At 37.1% G+C, this 13,744-nt stretch overlaps 1 protein-coding gene across 1 annotated transcript in view; it reads right to left on the bottom strand.

Moving 5' to 3' along the window:
- The window catches only part of RELN (reelin), a 432,712-nt gene that overhangs the window by 286,339 nt on the left and 132,629 nt on the right, over positions 1-13,744 (bottom strand). The window lies entirely within an intron of this gene.

A 13,744-nucleotide genomic window follows, 5' to 3' on the forward strand; every position in this document is an offset into this window, starting at 1 on the left:
GGAATGGAGCTCCCTGTAAGTACTTCCTTACAGACAATCATAAAACATAATTTTCCTCTTTCACATTCTATAAAAAGGACAAAAACAAACAGGAATTGAGTAACCATCAACCATCAAGAGAATCTGAAAATGAATTACCTCTTCTTAAAAACAAACAAACCCAAGACCAACTTACCGTTTTTCTTGGCTTTAAAAATAAAGTAGCACTGTAACTAAATCCTAAATCAGTATAATCTCTTCAGGATAGGCTAAGTCAGGAAAAGTGTCTCTTCTTCATGATCCTAAAATCCATGCTCATTCATTCACTTAACAAGTATTTCCTGGCACCTATTATGTTACGGGCTTCTTGCAAGTGCTAGAGACAGTAAGACAAATAATACACAGCTTTCAAGTGAATGACTTCACAGACTAATAGAGACTCATCTATAATAATAAAAGCATAATATGCTAATTAGATCAGATGTCCTTCCGGATGAAGCCACAGTGGCGGGGCAAGGTTTCGTGTATCGGGCCTCTAGTGACATGATAATTATAATGGAATGAGGTAAGTGCAATGGCAGCACAAAAAAGGACTCCTGATCTGAACGGGGAGACTGAGAGGCAATATCTGAGCTGAGTTCTAATTGGTAACTGAGAAGTTGTCAGGTTTTAAAGATGGGGGACTGGATGCGAACAACTGCTACTCCTTCCTGAAACCTCACTAAAAGACAGTAAAGGGTCTTTTAAAAAGGCTAAACCAAAAGACCCACGGAAACAGGACAGATGACAACATCAACATTTGGGAAACTGGAAAGCAGAAGGATGAGTTGCAAGTAACCTAGCACACACCAAAACACTGGGTCCTGAGTCAGCAGTGGAGTGAGCTGAAAGAGATGCAGAAATTACTAGTGCTAGATGTTTTCTGAAGTTGGGGAGATGAGACTGAAAACAGAGACACTTTGTTGAAGTCTATTTAAGAAGCTTTCTTCACTTCTATGCAGTTCATCACAGGGCCTCATCACACCAGTAAGACTGGAGGTTTATTCTTGAGAGATACCAGACACATTTGTGGGCAGGGCACTATGTTGAAAATAGGGATGGATGAAAGTTTACATACTTAGTTACTCTCTCCTCCTTCCCCATGCTTTCCTTCTCTTCTAGGGCTGGAAACTAGGTGAACACCCTCCCTCTAGAGATTGGAACATCCTTTTTGAAAACTCTGATCTGCCTAAGGGAAAAATTTAAAGATCCCCAAATCTGAGACTTTCGGGGAATTAGCCAAGCCAGATCAATCTAAGGTAAAGATGACCACTATTGAACTCTCTCATCACCCCCTACACTAACCCCACAGAACTTCTAGGTAATTTTGTAGAGCCCTACAGCCCAAAATCAAGGGACTTTTGAGGAAATTCTCTATTCTGAAAAAGAGGCTAAAATAAATAGGAAGGAAAAATATAAAAGGAAATAGAGTTTACACATAGGTACAAAGAAAAGGATCCCATGTTCTGTTACGGTCAAGGGCATGAACCTCGGTTGCAGGCTCCTCCGGGTCCCGGGCCCTGGTCGGGGCATGTGCAGGAGACAACCAATCGATGTGTTTCTCTCACATCAATATTGTTTTCTGTCTTTTTCTCTCTTTTCCACTCTCTCTAAAAATCAATGGAAAAATATCCTCAGGTGAGGATTAAAAAAAAAAAGAAATAATCAAAAGGAAACATGGAAAATGTATTGGAAATTTAAAATATAATAGCAGAGCTGAAAGACCAATGAAAGATTTGGAAGATAAAGCTGAGGAAATCCCTTAGGAGGTTTTCCAAAAGGCAAATAAATACAAAATAGAAGCAAAAAAGAAAAGAAAATAGAAAACTAGAGGATCTGTCCAGAATGTTTAATGACATGATAGAGGCATTCCAGAAAGAGAATAGAGAAATGGCTTGGGAGTGGAATACATCCTCAGTGACATAATTCAGTAAAATTTCCTGGGCCTTCAGAATACAAGTTGCCAGTGGAAGAGCCCACTGAGGTTCTATCACAAAACAATGCATATCATCATGAAATTCCACAGTCCTGCTAATTTGTAAATAACAAAAGTTTTCCTGGAAAGGGTCAAGCATTAGAATGGCCTTGGTCTTCTCAGGCTATACTGGGGCCTAGAAGGCACTGGAGCCCTGCCTTCTGATGGTGAGGGAAACACTTCCAACTTAACATTCTTACACACAATCAACCTATCAATCATGAGGGCAGAATTAAGACATTTTCAGACTAACGAAGTCTCAAGACTTTTCTTCTACTTGGGAAAATTATTCGAGGATGCTCTCTTCCAAATAACAACAAAAATGACAAAAGTGGAGGAGGAGTTCAGGGAAATACCAAGAAAGAGGAACCTGTAAAATAAAGGAAGCTGGAGCAGCAAAGCACGAGTGAGGGAGAGGGAGATCCCAGCGCACCAGCTGTGCAGCTGGACCAAAGAGCAGCCGGTCCAGATTAGAACAGGACAGAGGCTCCAGGAAAGATTTCTGCATACATTTAAACGGATGGAAAACTTAACGGGTCTGAATGTGTCGAAAGAAGGGTTACACAAGTAGGGGAGAAACAAATACTTAGAGCAGAAAGCAAATGAAAAAAACAAGGAAATTATTAATTCCAGGGAGAACAAAAACTTAGCATGGAAAGGAAAAGAAAGGACGGTACAGTACCTGAGTCAGCTGTGCATGGTTTTACGCAATCAATACGATAAACCGTGCATCTCGACCCAACCAAAATCACAAGGTAACAACTTGGTCTTCCCCTGTGTTAAGTCGAGATATAATGCCTAAAATGGGAAAGCCAAGAGCTGGCCTGTTATGTGAAAATATGAAAAATTCTGAAAGAATCAGCTAGAACAGAATCCCTGTTGTGACCACGAACAGCAGAAACTCCCACACAATAGGGGATATGTGACGCCCATGACTTCTTGGGTGAGCAAAAACAGATTCGGTATTTTTCTAAGCCGCTAAAACTCAGGGTTTTTCTTGTGTGTAATGAAACCCATTCCTAAATGGCAGGAATTCCAGGAAGCAGCTTTTCTGGTTGATATTGTTTACAGAAATTCTCTACTTTTATGAATTTTTAATCTCACAACTCACACCAACAGGGACCACTCAATTATCCTGATGTTACCAACCACCCTTCTTTAGTCATTTTCCCCCTCGGAGGCACCCTACTCCCCGTGTGCTTACTTTCCTTCTCCTCTGCTGACATGCCCAGGGCCTCCTCTGTGCTCCTGCGTACAGTTACTCTGCCCTTTGCCCCAAGCGTTATGAAATCAATTACTTATTACACCACTAAGTAATGTCATTTCCTCTCATCCTTTTGTCACTTGGGCTTTGAAAGCAACAGCTCATCCATCTTCTTTTCAGAGCAAGACCCAAATAAGTAGGTCTTGAAATCATCATGACCTCAAGCTAGGTCTAATCAACTGGAACCAGAGGAAGGAGGAGAAGACATTTGTGTCAGTTTCGTGCATACGTTGGAATTATTTTCTTTGGCAGAAACATGTCACATTCTTTCTTTGTGACAGTCAGCAGAGCCGATCACAGGGCTACACAGGGGGCCGGTGATGGAGCTCGACAACCTGGCAACCTCACCATTATCCCAGCGCCCCTGGTCGCAGCACTGCCGGAGCCAGATTGCCCTTCTCTCCAGGAGGAAAGCTCACATCTTCTGCATGGATTACAGTGCACTCACAGTGTCTGGTTCAAAGAAGAAATATCAGGCATTGTGGCAATGATAACAATGCCAGTAAGACACTCATGACACTAGGAGTGTTAATTTTTTTCTTCCCTCTCCCCTAGTCTTTAGAAAACTGACATATATAAATATATCATGATTTCTTTTTTTTTTTCTTTTTTTTTTGCTTCCAAACAAGCAAGGGACTGACTTTCCTTGCTGTGTATTAAGCTATAATATCTTTCTTTTCTTGATCTGGACTAAAAAAGAAAGATAACCAGGCCCATTCTCCGACAGTTAGTTATTTTTACAGTTACTATTGCAAATGAATAAACTTTTTTTGACTCAACATGAATGTTCAATTACTCTATTTTAAAAAATTGTAGCAAAAAGTATTTTAAAATAAATTATAGTTATTAATTCATATTTTACTACTTAAAGAATATAACAGAATTATAAGCTTGAAGTAACTGTTCTTTCATTATACCTCTCTCAGTGTTACCTTCTAAAATATATCCCACTTGTGGGCAACAATAGAAACCAATCATACTTAAATAAAAATAAATTGCTTTTATCTGAAAAATGGCATAGTGCAGAGCAACCTATTATTTTTACCTGGTGCACAGAGTCATACAGGAGGACCTGGGTTTAATCACAAGAGGTACTGTAAAAACACATCTGTGACATCCCCTAACCTAACTCACGCCTACATGAGAGATTGGTACATCTCATGAATTAAACATAAGTGCTGATTTATGTTCGGTTATCCCTCATATCAAAAACTACAGTAGCAGAGCTGTGTCACTGTGAATTCATTTAATGATATTGATGAGACAGCCAGCACAGAGACTGCAAAGTAACCGCCAGTGCATAGCACGAACCTATAAATCACTTCTGCAGAGTGGCTGCGCAATAAATAACAAGTCATTAATTCACGGTAAGTTATGCTAAGAAGCTCAAACTACATATGTACCAGATTGTAAATAAATGCCTCTGGTACAATAGTCAAAACAGGCTATGTTTGGCATTAAAACAATTTTATAAGAGCAAAAATTCATTGAGCAGAATTAATTCATTGTGGATTTCCCTTGGCAAACATAAACTAACATAGATTTTTTTTTTTTGTAAAAAATTGACTCCTAAACTTCTTCCATCCAGAGGAAACACATTTCAGGTATTAATTCCAAAAGAATTTTTTAGTGCCCAAATTATGAACCTATCCAGTGAGTGATATAATGGTACTACCATAAGCCCTTAAATAAGCTAATGGCATTCCTGTAAAGAGTAAACTGGTGAGAATGAGGCTGGTTATTCAAATGGTTTTGTCCTGTTACAGCCACAGGGCCAGTAGGAAATTGGCAGCTGTGGCCACAGACACTGCTTTCTTATGTGAATCAGAAAACATGTGAGTTCAAGTGACTTTCACTAACCGCCTTCTTCTCAATCAGTTACCACCTAGTGAGTGTTCCCCAACCACCCTGTCTCCCCAGGCCCTCAGAAATGAGTCCCTCAAGCTGCCCGGGGTGACGCCATCTGGCCCCACCTGGCCCTTCTGACCCTGGTGCAGATCCCATGCCACACATTCATCTGTCCTGCCTCCTCCCCTCAGAGTCCTGCCTCTGCCACACGCCTGCTAAAGTCTTTCAAACAAATGCGTTTCCAGATCTACTCTTCACAGGCAATCAAGGGGCAATGTCATGGTCACAGTTGGAATAGCAATCTCACTGAAAGTGGTGACTCTAAAGATAAGAACCCCAGGCACTGTGCTTCACACAGGTAAGGGGCACATTTTGAGGGAAAGGGGGCCTTTTATTATTGTAGCCTGTACCTGGTTAGCACTGAATTTTCCTGGGGTGTAGGGTATTTGCATACCTATGACAAAGACTAATCTTTTTTTTCTTACTGCTTTGTAATTTATAATCAAGGAACTCAAAATGAGGCCTCATCAGCAAAAAGTCTTTATCTGATCCTTTATGCAGAATCTGGATTCAAGAGCCCTAAACACAGTAGCACGTTAACTATATTATGTTCTAGCTTATAACTCACTTTCTGCTTAGTATCACCTCAAAGCTTCTTTTATCATTATTACATTCTAATTCCAGCTTATCTAATATCAGGGTTTCAAATTACTTCCTCTCTAGGTAAATTTACTTGCATTTTTAAGCTTCAATTTTCCAGTCGTTATTTCCTAATTCTAACATTCTATGGACCTTTTGCATTTGTCTTGTTCCTCCCTGGTGTTAAGTAACAAACACCTCTCCACTTAGCATCATCTGAGAATTCAATTAACTTGCTGTTTTCCCTTGTTGCAGGTGCATAATGAAGATGTTAAAGTAGATGTGACATGAGTCTCCCTGGAAGGTCACTGGAAACCTGTTCTCTTGCAACATACATGACCAGTTATCCTCTATGATCCTGTGATCAGTTTGTTGTTGTTGTTGTTGTTTTGTTTCATTGCTACATCCACATCCCTGTCAATTTGAAGTGTCTCAGTAAAACTGCATGGGGATTGAGACAAGATAACAGTCAAGAAACAATGCTTTGTTTCTTTAGGTTACTGACACCCAGGAATAGTAAGAAGGCATACACTTTATCATTTTCTTCTAAATAAAAGTAAATATCATCAGATGGGGAACTAAAGCAGAAAGACAATGACATCAGAACTTTAACAAGTCAATCTAGCTACCTTTGTCTTGACTTGTTTTAAGGGAAAAATACGTATTATTTTTAAAAGTCAATGTATACACACACACACACACACATATGCTTCATTATTTGAACATAGTTGGAAAATCGAATTTTCCACATAAGCAAATTTTCCAGATTAGTCCAAGAAAACTGAAGCTTATGCCATGAACACAGTAAGAAAATCCTAAACTTTGAGTACAAATAATATATCAGGAAGAAGGCCTCTGGGAAAAGAAAGAAGGCTTGGAGATCTCTGTTCTATATATTTTTCTCATCTTCCTTTTCTCTGTTTTTCTACAGTTTTGACTCCTTTAATGGATCAGAAGACCATGTTTCTTTTCTTTTATTTAAAACTTTTAATTTCTCTTGCCCCCCAATAGTGCTTTTTCTTAACACTCAAACCAGTAATTATTGATCCCTATTGCCATATAAGTAGACTACAGTATTTTTAAGTAAGAGTTCCTTTTTTTCTTATCTTCTTCTACCTTTACATATAGTGATAATCAACTTTGTGTGGTTATCAGAAAAGCATTAAGAACCCAAACTGACCCAGGCTAAATCTGAGCTGTAGTGCTGCCTCTTCTAGCTATATGAACTAGCTGTGTAATGAACATGATATTTAAGTGCTCAGGCCTCTGATTCTTCATTTGCGAAATGGGTAATAATATTGCTTATTTCATAAGATTTTTTGTGAGATTAAATAAGAATAATAAGGTAAGACACCTGGCATAGTGGATAGCATACCAAAAGACACTAAAGCTTTTTTTCTGATTTGGAAATTTGTCCTGATTGACTTATAAACAAACGAAGATTAAATTTTGTATATTTATTAGTTAGTTCTATACAGTTAACAAATGACCTTATTGAAAAGAATACAGTTACCTGAATTTGAGCCTTTCCAGAAAACCCAGAATGTAAGTCCATGTAGCTTAATAAATCCAAATAAAATATCCCCATATTCATCAGTAATCAAGGGTCAGCATTGTGGTATTTAAGTGTAATGTTTAACTGTCTTTGCTGCAATTTTAACATGTGAAGAAAAAAGAGAGAACAGAATATTGGAACTCAGCCTGTGATGCCCTCTAAGGGACCAGAAGACCAATGAGCTGAAGGGCCCGTAGTGTGGTGAAGAGAGAAGGAGACCTGGGTTCTACAGTGAGCTGCCACCATCTCGGTTGGAAACATTGAATTAACCTCTCTGAGTCTGAGTTTCTTCATCTTTAAAATGAAAGATTGGATTTTTTTTTTAAGCTACCTTTAGAACTTAAAGTTATGCTATGCTGAGAAAACTTTGTTCATATCAATACACCTACTTGACAATGTTTCCCAAAAGGTAGCATTATTCAAGTTAATTTATACATCTTTGTCCATAGGAATGGCTAGTTGCAAAGGCAATTAGGGATGGAAGTGCAGAGAAAAACATAGCAATCTGTACGATAAAATACATAATGTATGTTGGAATCTTCCTGTGTTATTTTCCATTATTGATTTTCAGCTGTCCAATGGTTATATATTAAGCAACTTAATATGTTGAAAAGATTTGTTCGTGAAAGTAATTGAATTCTTAGAAATGCAGACAACTACTATTATAGAGTTACTTCTGAGTTGATTTTGCTATAGAAAATTTCCCATTTTCAAATATTTGGGAAATTAAACTCTCATATCATATTTTGATTAATATTTGACCTTGGAAAGTTTTACACATTTCATGATGACATACAAAATTTTCACTCTTTCCAGGGAAATGAAATAAATCTTTACCCATGTGTTGAAGTTTCTAAGACTAGCAGTTGGGTAGATGTAATTTGCCTCAGATTTAAAGTAAAATCATGAGTTTGACTTGAGGTATCAAGTGAAAAGTAATTATTTATGAAAGTTTAAACATATATCATTATTATATTTTCTGCAATTTTATTAATTTAAACATCTGATTTGCCAGCTATTCATACTTCTTAGTCAAATACTGTTATTGGACATTTTGACAGTTTTACATTTAAAAATAAAACTCCTGTGGATTAGCATTACGGGTTGTGGAAGTCATATTTTTGAACTGGCGCAGATGCAACAACTGTGCTATAGTAATATCAGCTTTGGTAATCCCTTTGTAAGTGTATAAACCCAAAGACTTCTTTAAATTGGCATATCGAAGTATGGTACTTTGAGAATCTCCAAGAGAAAACAGCATTTTTTACAGATACTTATTATACAAGTCCATGCTCATCCCTACTGTTGCTATGCTGAAAAGCTCTGTATAAATGGATATGAAACAACAAAAATGTATTTCAAAGGTATCTTATATTTAAATCCTAATTAAATCTTTCATTAAAAAACATTTAAGTTATCATGTATAAGTGTCCTTTAAGTTGAAGTGTTACTATGTCAAGTCCTCTAAAAAAAAAAGGCGCTTTTATTGCTCTAAATTTTCATCTTCATTTCTTCAATGTAGAATTAGCAAAAAGGGGCTATAGCTTTCAAGATAGGTGTCACTACATTAAAAATCAAGAAAATATAAATCATCTTTTAATTTGCATAAAAATATAAAAAAGATCATATGCAGGAAGTTATCTCCCCCGCCCCCCCCCCCCAAAAAAAAAGAAAACACAAAATGATTTATAGTGGTTATTCAGAAGTACTTTCTCTGGAAACACACACACACACACACACACACACACACATTTTCTTCTAAGATCTTTCCTTTGGCATTGACATACTACAACCTCCACCAAAAATAATTTTATCTAACATTGCAACCACTGTTCCAGGGATTGTTGCTTGTGAGACCATCATTGCCTCTTCTCTTTCCAACCCTTGAGAGGCTTCCCAGAATTTGGGGGGCTCATGTAAGCCACAATAACACGTTTTTATTTCTTCAAGATACAGTCCAGAATTGCTCCTTGAGGTTTCCTCTTAGAATAGAACTGATAACTAACTCATAGACCATTATTTTGTAATAACAGCTCAAGTTATTTTCCCTTATTTATATTTATTTAAATTTGTGTACATATTGATACTGATTTTGCCACTCTTCTGTTCATTCATTTCCCCCCACAATTTTTTTAAATTCCTTTATTGATTAAGGTATTACATATGTGTCCTTATCCCCCATTACTCCCCAACCCCCCTCACTTATGCCCTCACCCTCCTGTTGTCTGTGTCCATTGGTTAGGCTTATATGCACACATACAAGTCCTTTGCTTGATCTCTCCCCCTTACCCCCACCCTCCCCTACCTTCCCTCTGAGGTTTGACAGTCTGATCGATGCTTCTCTGTCTCTGGATCTGTTTTTGTTCATCAGTTTATGTTGTTCATTATATTCCACAAGTGAGTGAGATCATGTGATATTTATCTTTCTCTGACTGGCTTATTTCACTTAGCATAATGCTCTCCAGTTCTATCCATGCTGTTGCAAATGGTAAGAGTTCCTTCTTTTTTACCACTGTGTAGTATTCCATTGTGTAGATGTACCACAGTTTTTTAATCCATTCATCTTCTGATGGGCACTTAGGCTGTTTCCAAATCTTAGCTATAGTGAATTGTGCTGCTATGAACACAGGGGTGCACATAACCTTTCTGATTGGTGTTTCTAGCTTCTTGGGATATATTCCTAGAAGTGGGATCACTGGGTCAAATGCGAGTTCCATTTTTAGTTTTTAGAGGAAACTTCATACTGTTCTCCACAATGGCTGCACCAGTCTGCATTCCCACCAGCAGTGCACGAGGGTTCCTTTTTCTCCGCATCCTCGCCAGCACTTGTTGTTTGTTGATTTGTTGATGATAGCCATTCTGACAGGTGTGAGATGGTAACTCACTGTTGTTTTGATTTGCATCTCTCGGATAATTAGTGACTTTGAGCATGTTTTCATAAGTCTCTTGGCCTTTCTTCTGTCTTCTTTCGAAAAGTACCTATTTAGGTCCTTTGCCCATTTTTTGATTGGGTTATCTTCCTTTTGTTAAGTTGCATGAGTTCACTGTAAATGTTGGAGATTAAACCCTTACCGATGATAACATTTGCAAATATGTTCTCCCATGCAGTGGGCTTTCTTGTTGTTTTGTTTCTTGTTGTTTCTTGATGGTTTCCTTTGCTATGCAAAAGCTTTTTATTTTGATGTAGGTCCATTTGTTTATTTTCTCTTTAGTTTCCATTGCCCTAGGAGCAGTATCAGCAGTATCAGAAATTCCTTTGGCATATGTCTAAGATTTTGCTGTCTGTGGATTCCTCTTGTATTTTTATGGTTTCCCATCCTATGTTTATTCATTTTGAGTTTATTTTTGTGTATGGTGTAAGTTGGTGGTCTAGTTTCATTTTTTTTTGCACGTATCTGTCCAATTTCCCCAAAACCATTTATTGAAGAGACTGTCTTGATTCCATTGTATGTTCATGTCTCCTTTGTCGAATATTAATTGGGCATATTGGTTTGGGTCGATTTCTGGGTTCTCTATGCTATTCTATTGATCTATATCTCTGTTCTTGTGCCAGTACCAGGCTGTTTTGAGAACAGTGGCTTTGTAATACAGCTTGATATCTGGTATTGAGATCCCACCTACTTTGTTCTCCTTTCTCAGGATCGCAGTAGCTATTTGGGGTCGTTTTTTATTCCAGATGAATTTTTGGAAAATTCTTTCTAGGTCTGTGAAATATGTCATTGGTATTTTAATGGGGATTGCATTGAATCTATAGATTGCTTTGGGTAGTATGGACATTTTGATGATGTTGGTTCTACCAATCCATGAACACGGTATGTTCTTCCATCTGTTTATGTCTTCCTCTATCTCTTTATGTCTTCCTCTATCTCTTTTTTCAATGTCCTGTAGTTTTCCATGTATAGGTCTTTTACCTCCTTAGTTAAGTTTATTCCTAGGTATCTTAATTTTTTTGGTGCGATGGTAAATAATATTGCTTTCTTAGTCTCTCTTTCCGTAAGTTCACTATTGGTGTATAGAAATGCCATAGATTTCTTGGCGTTAATTTTGTATCCTGCTACATTGCCGAATTCATTTATTAAGTCTAATAATTTTTTGATGGAGTCTTTTGGGTTTCCTATGTACAGTATCATGTCATCTGCAAATAAGGACAGTTTTACTTCTTCTTTTCCAATTTGGATGCCTTTTATTTCTTCTTCTTGTCTGATTGCAATGGCTAGTACTTCTAGTACTATGTCAAACAGGAGTGGTGAGAGTGGGCATCCCTGTCTTGTTCCTGTTCTTAGGGGAAATGGTTTTAGTTTTTGTCCATTGAGTATGATGTTGGCTGTGGGTTTGTCATATATGGCTTTTATTATGTTGAGGTATGATCCTTCTATTCCCACCTTGCTGAGAGTTTTTATCAAGAAAGGGTGTTAGATTTTGTCAAAGAGTTTTTTTGCGTCAATTGATATGATTATGTGATTTTCATCTCTCAAGAATTAGTCTGTAGGATTTCCTTTGGAAAAAGCTCAAGGATATATAAATTAAGAATTTACTTTCTCAGTATAGACTAAATAGAATATGAAATAAAGTACAGACAATGATAATGTTTTAAGAAAATAGCATTAATAGAAAAATGTGTATGTCATCATCTATACATATAAAAGCCAAACAACCGGAATGCCAGAACAAACGGTCACTATGACGCACCCTGCAGCCAGCCAACCGGCCCAATCGGGGGGCGGCCCCTCCCCCCAGCCAGCCCCAGCCAGATCAGGGGTGGGGCTGGCCAGCTAATCTCCCACAGCCTCTCCGCCCCCACTGGCCCGTCCCCCCATTTGGTCCCCACCCCAATCAGGGCAGAGCCAGCCGGCCAACCTCCCATGGCCCGCCTGGCCCGATCGGCCCCCATGGGGCGGGGGTCGGGGGGACAGCCCGACTCCACTTGTGCACGAATTCATGCACTGGGTCTCTAGTTTGTGATAATTTTAAAGACCTATAATCATTAAATAAGAATTTAGAAAGTGAATATCTTCAGGATATAATAAAGCTAACTTTCATTTACTGATGAAATTTACATTCTCTCTGTTTTCCTTACAAATATAAAATGAGAATGTCTCATTCAAATTATACATGTGAAATAACAATGATTTTTTGAAAAAGCATAAACACAGACTAAGAGGTTCACTCATTACGGGTTAGTTAATTGCAAGGCTATGTATTCCAGGGAGCTTTGGAAAAGGGACAGAATGTGTTGCTTTTCCATTGAATTGGTTTGCCTTATAAAATAAATTTATTAAAATTTCAAAATAGAACAACTTAACAAGAGAACAAAAATTTTTGTAATGAGAAAGACAAGGTTTTTTAAAGTGATGACTAGGTAATTAGAACAATGACAAGGAAACTGGCATTTCTCTTAACCTGTGAACAATTATCAAACATCACTTTATAGGACTATTACTGTTAAAAGTTGAAAAGTTAACTATCATTAGTCTTTGTGATGCTGGCCTTAGCACAAAAATTATAATATGACTTTATTTTAATAAGGATGACCTCATAGCTTAGCTTTTCATTTTAATCAGGTTGACTTCCTAATTAACTCTACTATGACAATAATATATTTTCATAATTAGGACTATGCAAAGATGATTAGCTATAAAGTTGTTTATCAAAGCTGTTACAACAGTGAACATTTGAAATAAACAAAATGTCCAGAAATACTCTAATTAAATACATTAGAGTACAGCCATAGAATAGAATACTATCCAGATACTGTAGATAGGTATGTATTAATATTTATAATGTAATGTTAGGTTTTAAAAAGCAAGGTTAGAACACTGAATTCATGGTAGAACCCCAATTTTATAAAAAATAAAATTGAACCAACAGGGTGAGATAAAAGGGGGTTTACAGTTGTTTGTATGGAAAATAATACAATAATTAATAAATAATAATACAAGAACAAACTGTTTTGCATACTCACAACTGTAAACCTACTTTTGCCCCACTCTATATACATACATCTGGAGAAATACACTCCAAGATACTTAGTATTCTTGTTTTTGGGATAATAGGAACATATGTGTGTGTGTGTGCGTGTAAGTATGAATGTGTGTGTACATGTTTTCTTCAATAAATAAGCATTGCTTTTACAATCATAGAATAAAATTAGTTTAAAACACTTTAAAAGAAGTAGTATTTACTGTCAGGTTTAAATGTAAAAAAAAACAATGCCTATTTGAGGCATATATTTGTTTACTGTCATTCTTTTAAATTATAAATCCAAATTAAGGCATTTTGCATTCTGACGCAAAAGTGAAATATAGAAAGCTAAAAATAACTTGACATTTTAACAAAAAACAAACTCAGAAATACAATGTCTGACACAAGCCACAAGGGAAAAAAGTATATATTCCAAATACAACTCTTGGATTGAAAAATATTAATACGTATGTATTTTTTCAAA

This window comes from Myotis nattereri, assembly GCF_964212035.1.
Source record: "Myotis nattereri genome assembly, chromosome: 11".
Classification (NCBI taxonomy): domain Eukaryota; kingdom Metazoa; phylum Chordata; class Mammalia; order Chiroptera; family Vespertilionidae; genus Myotis; species Myotis nattereri.